Source organism: Chaetodon auriga, chromosome 7, assembly GCF_051107435.1.
Source record: "Chaetodon auriga isolate fChaAug3 chromosome 7, fChaAug3.hap1, whole genome shotgun sequence".
Taxonomy (NCBI): Eukaryota; Metazoa; Chordata; class Actinopteri; order Chaetodontiformes; family Chaetodontidae; genus Chaetodon; species Chaetodon auriga.
This window is the reverse complement of record NC_135080.1, coordinates 12,102,538-12,109,349: the sequence shown is the minus strand read 5'-3', so window position 1 is coordinate 12,109,349 and position 6,812 is coordinate 12,102,538. Positions and strand designations below refer to the sequence as shown.

At 40.9% G+C, this 6,812-nt stretch overlaps 1 long non-coding RNA gene across 1 annotated transcript; it reads right to left on the bottom strand.

The window, feature by feature from the left end:
* Positions 1-1,122: 1,122 nt before the first annotated feature.
* Positions 1,123-2,120, bottom strand: LOC143323040 (uncharacterized). Its single transcript, XR_013077377.1, has 4 exons — positions 2,076-2,120; positions 1,935-1,985; positions 1,712-1,824; positions 1,123-1,189 (listed from the first exon to the last, which is right to left on the bottom strand). It is a non-coding gene; the product is annotated as an uncharacterized LOC143323040 (long non-coding RNA).
* Positions 2,121-6,812: the final 4,692 nt, after the last annotated feature.

The window sequence follows — 6,812 nt, the reverse complement described above, 5'->3', positions numbered from 1 at the left end:
AGCCACGCCCACCTACCTGTCGACTCACCTGAGATTCATTCCCATCCAGTCTAGTATTTAAGCTGCTCTCCCACACTCTCTCAGTGCCAGACTGCTCTTTGGTTGCATGCAAGACACTCCAACAATCACAACTTGACTGATCTCTGTTGCTGAACCTGCCTGCCTTTCACCATGTCTGTTCTCCTGTTCCGCGGTAAATATCACGAGTCGCGCAGCGCACGTGCTGGATCTTTGTTCGCCTGCGACTGTTTGGTGATCAATAAAGTTGTATCACCTCAAAGTCCCTTCTCCGTTGACATGATAAAACACACACTCGCAATAATAATGAAATGTTTCACAGCACTTGATAGCATTTTCTTAATTTTACCACACTCAAAGTTGCAGTTACCTTCTCTTTGGCTAAGAAGAGCTTCGAAGTACTTTGCAGCATATGCAGGAATGTCTTCTGGCTGGTCTCGTAGTATTTCTCTGACCAGGTCCTCCACGAGGGTAGCAAAACCTCGCGGGACCCGCGGGTGAATGGGGGAGAAAGGCTCTGACATTTTTTAGGAAGAAATTTTTCCTCAGTAACTTACTTCCCCCTTGAATGTGTAGCGTCGAAGCTACCACTGAACTTCATACAGGTAAGCTAACGTTAACTTTACCTTTGTAAAGTTAGTTAATTGAGTAGCTTGGCGGTCGTCACACAACAGTAAAATAAAGTATACTTTCATAAAGATGAGGAAAGTATGAAAACAAAAGTTGTTGTTACATGAAATCACCTGCAATTTGTATCCACCTTTAGTTTTCAATGCTATACCTGGTTAGCGACTGTGTTTCATTGAAAAGTGTTTCTAGGCAACGGTTCTAACTACGGACACCGACAAGGCTCAAACATCGTAAAACTCACAAGGGCGAATAGCTTTATTGGTAACAAATTCGGATAATTATAGACATAAAAATCACAACAATAATAACATTTACCGTAACGTAAAACAAGAGATAACGTGTTAAGCAAGTATAACAAAACCAGACGTGTGTTCTTTTCTCCCTCTGCTCTCAGCAGCAACGACCTCAGTCAGGCATAAGTGATGACTGCATACTCCGAGTTGGTGCTCATCTTGCGGCTGACGTCTCTGGGCAGGGGGACGTGCAGTCTGTCAGCTGAACGTGAGGACTGCAGGTGAGACCTCAGTTCATCTCCCCACCACTGCAGGAGAAGCAGAAAAAACCCATGTGGCATGTTGGCATGTTGGGAATAGTAAGACTAGCTCCAGACTTTTGGAGGCCTCCCCTGGTGCACTCTTTAATAATAACATATATTATTATTATGATATACATGTACATCACTGTTACTAAAAATAGAAGTGGCTGCATTATGTGAAGTCTTTAAAAGTGACATTAACACATTTATTCTAAGCAACCAGTTTTACTCCAATACAAGTTGTATTCAGTTTCCAGTATGTACAACTAGCTGACTTAACATAATCTTAGCATAATCTCACCCAACCCCTTTGCAGTAACTCCAGCCTTCATCAAGATCATAATCATTTTATGTAAACTGCTCCAGAGAGGTCTGGAATCAAGTTTATGGTTATTTTGGAGAGTGGTGATGTTGAGTTGTTCACATCAGCAGTAAACTACAAGCGATATCTGTAACACAGGCAGTCCCAGCTTTAGTAAGCGGTTAGTTTAGCAGTTAGTATGTCGTCTCTGAGGTCTCGTCCCTCACCTCTTTTTGATCCCCCGGAGTCGAGTAGCCAACCTGAGTGAGCTCTGGTGTACTGACGCCTCGGACAGTGATCATTATGTCAGCATATGGAACCTCGGTGTCACTCTCATTTTCTGGGGCAAAGAAATTATTTAATATATCAGTAACTGTCAGTCTGTGCATTGTTGACAGTGATGCTGTGTCACTTAAAAAGAAGCATGCTGGGACTGATAGATCATCTTACCTGGCGTAGGAATCCTCAAAGTCACCCTTTCACTTTGTGTGGACAGGGGCCCTGCATGGGGAATATGACAGCTTTGAATGGCAGAGCTGCATTCGGGGGATAAAATTCTTGCACTTTATTTGTGATATTTTAAACCGCTACCATTCACTGGCGAGAGGACAGAGTGAGGAGGTAGTGGTGAGCTGAAATGGTAAAAGATAAAGAAATGAACTTATAAAGAAATCTGCAAATCATCAATTTGAACACAGATTTACCCAAATAGTCATTCTTAAATTGTACTCACCCTGACCTGGACAGAGCAGGCTCTCCTGGAATGTGTGACATTATTAACAGAGTGGTATAAAGGTAAAACTGTGTGTATTTTCTTATTCAGAAATTGTTTCTTTTAACGGCAACTTTATGTTCACAGTGCTACATTTTGTAATTACCTTTACAGCTGCAGCTCTGTCTGCTCAGACACAGATAAACAGCCAATGCTGCAAGCACCATGGCTACAGTGACCGTAACTGCTGCTAAAACCTTAATTCCAGTAAATTCTCCTGTTAACATGGAAACAGCAAAATTAACTTGGATTGTATCTGTTCCACATAGGGCTACATAATTTCATAAAATATGTTCATACATGATCTAAACTTTATTTTCTGAAGTGCTTCAAAGTGACATCTCACCTCCACTTGAATCTTCTGGCTTAGCAGAAATAGATGCTGAGAAATGTAGAGCGTAGTGTATGTAAATAAAAGTAATGTATATGAATAATGTACACTTGCAATTGTGCAAGTTTTTTTCTTTTGCACATACAAGATCCTCACCATTTTTAGTTTCAGTCCTTGGGGTAACTGTCCAGTTTGGAGCTCTTGTTTGAGCTGAAAGCAAACAAATATTGAAGTTAAATCTACTTCTGGCTTTGTGAAATTTGTTTAGCTGTTGCTTTCTTAACAAATGGAATTAGACAAGTCAGTATCTCATATTGATGTTCATATATTAATGTTTATGTACCTTGCAGCCGCAGTAAAACAATGCGCTCTGTCTTTTGTGGGAGCTGAACATCATCTGTATGTTCTGTGTAGCAAGTGTAGTTCTTCTTCAGATCTTCCGTCGACACGTTTGATAGATGAAGAGACACTGTGCAAAAGTTGCTTTTTGTGATTGTCCCGTGACAGCCAGAGTTATCTGATGCTTTACTCCAACAGCCACGAACAAATCCGGTGGAGCAATTGTAGGTGCATTTTAATGTGTGCGAGTCTCCTAACGCTACAGTCACAAAATCAAGGGTCGTCTTCATATTAACACAGCTCACAAAATCTGCAAAGAGAGGACATTTTAACCCTTAAAAAACCCCATTGTATGACATCATACATACATCATACATCATATACAGAGCACATGCATTTAACACAATTGCTAATGTCCAGTGCAGTGAGAAAGTTTATATGTACTCTACCTTTTGTCACCCAAAAAAGGAGCAAAGTGAAGTGGACTGAGATCATCATCGTTGTTATGATTCCTGCTGGCTCAAAACATGCAGTCAAAAATCTTGTGCTCTCGTAGGTGATGCTTGCACCTGCAGAAAAATGCTGAAATACCAACCCGTGTGCTCCAGGTACTGGCACAGGAAGTGGTATTGTGGCAAAACTCATAACTGTATAAAAATAATTCACAAGTTTCCATTTATTGCACCTAACTTCCTGCAAAGTAAGCTTCTCTTGAACATAGGACAAACGCATGTTCTCAAGCATGATGATACACAGATGACACACAAACATATTTAAATAAACATAAACAGCATTCGACGTATGCATCAATATTGCAAAGTATACATTTTGCAGCTGCCTTGAAAAAGACTACACGATAATGTGGTTTGCACACATTCAGTATCTGCAGATGCATCATTGCAGCTCGCTCTCTGCTTGAGCAGAGGTTGTGTCTGACATTCATTTTGCACTAAAACTGAATAATTTATTTTTAAATTCACACCCTTTTGAAGACAAAAGCCTTTTTGTGACAAAGCATTCAGCTTTGCCTCCGGATTAATTTAATTGATTCCAGTAGTCCATCTGATTTTTCACATCTTTCCCACATTTTATTCTCTTCATAACCCCTAAGTGAATTACACAGGTAACATAAATAATTAAAGTGATCCACTAACAGACACAATATCTGGGTTAGCTTTAGCACATCCTCATACATTATGAAAGTGAAAGGTACAGTTACAGAACATCATTGTGTACCATTGTCAGTTAGAGCAATCACATGGGAATCACATTTCGTGCTCGTGTTTCACTTTCAGTGACTGAGGGCCTCTCACTTTCATGCCTTTAAACAATTGGTCGCGTAGGCTTGAAGCAAACAGTGCTGAATGAAAATTCACAAAAAAAAAAAAAAAAAAATGAAATAAAACAGAACCAGTGTGGACTTGATGAGAGACACAGTGATAATGTGCTCATGGAAAATAATGCGCCTGCTCTGTTTTTCAGCTTCATGGATTTTTCTGCTGCTGACACAGTCTGGACTCACCTCAGGTAAGAGCTATGACTGTCGAAATTCATATCTTTTTTTTATTGGTACACTTACTAAAGTTAAGCTAATTGAAGACGAAACAAAACTGCCTTGACTAGGACATCCAACATATTGACTAATCACATCCTTCCTGACATTAATGTCTGTATGTCAGATTCATCTGAAGGGAGTGCAGACGTCCCCCTCAGAGAAGAGACAGACATCGATCAGTGTCCAGAGGGAAAATACATCTCCCACCATCTCTGTTTAGAGTGTCCCTCTGGTCATTTGTAAGTCATCTTTGAAATGACTGACCTGTACACTTTAATTATGTGCTAAATTCATAGATGAGATCATGTGTTTAATCGCTACTAGTAAGACAATCAACTGTAATAAATGAATGTATTTCTGTTACATAGTTGTCCTGGCAATGTATCTGCGCCTCATAGATGTACAGCAGGAACATTTAACTTGTACACAGGGAAAAGCAGCATCAGTGACTGTAAGGTAAGAGACAGCTGTGGGTAAAAAACACATCATTATACAACACAGTGGTTCCCAAACCTTTTCTCTGTCATGCCCTCCTTTAAAAAAAAAAAAAATGTGAAACAGCTCTGTTTAATGTGCTTGATGCTCTATCACAGGTAGTATCATTGCCATATGTGTGTATGTTGCAGCCTTGTTTTCCAGGTCTGATCAGTTCAGAGGACAGAGTGGACTGCAGGCTGTGTCCTGCAGGTTTCTCATGTGATCCAGCAAATGGGACCCTGTCTCTATGCCCCCCAGGACTACATTCTCCCGAGGGGGTCCTCCAGTGTCTGACCTGCCCTGTAGATTCTGTCTGCACCTCTGGATTTCCTGTTAAGGTAACTTAACTGCCTATTTTTCTTTGTGAGGCCGTATTACATAAACTGCCTCCTTATTTATGTTCTCTACTGGCTCCTAAAACCTTCCGTAGCTACAACCTTCGGTCATGCTGACAAATTAAGTACGTCATTCCTTGAACCTGCACTGTCTTTGGTGAAAGTGCTTTTGAAGTTATTGCACCCTCATCATGGTGTGAGCTGCAGAGTCACCTTAAACTTGATTTTTTTTTTTTTTTTTTTTATATAAGCATAGAAGACTATAAAAACAGGATTGAGGGCTGTTTGACAACTTAATGTGCATGTCCTGTTTCTACACACTGCTAATTCATAGTCTGAGGGAACTTGCTGTTGGTTGGAGTTCTGTTGCTTGTTTCTTTTATGGGAAATTTTTTATTGTGCTGTTTATTTTATCTTCTTTCTGTTTTGAGTCTGATGTTCATTCTTTTATGTGAAGCTTTTATGCAGCTGTCTGGGTCAGGACTCCCTCGCAAAAGTGATTTTGAATCTCAGTGTGAATATTTCTGCTTAAACAGAGGTTTAAAAAAATTCAATGACCAAATCCTTCCTACAAAAATGTGTTATCTGAGAGAGAAAAACGTGTAGTTTTTCATTCTAAATGTTTGGCAAAAAGCACCTAAAAGTGTAAGTTACTCTAAATCATCTGCTTCTTCTCCTCATTCCTTCATTTATCTTACATGTGTCTTCCAGTGTGGGCCTGGCAAGGAGCCCAGTGTAGATCACACCCTGTGTAATGACTGTCCCCGAGGCTTCTACTCCACTGTGTGTACTATCCAGTGTCTGCAGTGTCCTGCAGGTAGTGCAGTAATAAAAGACCATTAACATATCTAATAAGCTCTAACCTCTACTGTTTGATATGTGAGTAGATCAGTTAATTTGTGACTAAGAATGTCCCACAGCAATTAGAAATGCTTGCTCTGCCTGCCATAGGAAGTTACTGTCCTGATAGTGGGATGTCACAGCCGCTCCCCTGTCCTCCCGGTTGGTCATCCACACCTGGACAGACTTCCTGCCGTAGCTGTAATGATACGTCTGTGTTGTGTGGGGGAGCTGTGGCCCCCCGCTGGAGCCAGCCAGTCCACAGGTCCAGTCAAACGATCACCTGTCGGCCAGGAACATACAAAGACACGAGGGAAGACTTAGCCTGTGTGGTCTGTCCAGTAGGTTAGTGTTTATCACTGCATTCTGTCATCTCTATTCGTTTCCTTTCCTCCCGGAAGAAGCCTAGTATGTATTTGTTCATGTTTGTGTTCGGCTCAGGTCACTACTGCGTGGGAGGTGTAGCTGTACCCTGTCCTGCAGGGACGTATGGCCCTAAAGAAGGTCTGCAGAGGGTGATAGACTGCACAATCTGTCCTGCAGGTAGAGTATTGATAGTGGAAAACCTTCAATATTGTTAGACTCACAGTCCAAAGATGGTCAAATACATCTGCAATCATATCAGTACCATAAACTTACCTATTCAGTTACAGTTTCTCAAGCTTAATAGGCCAATTAA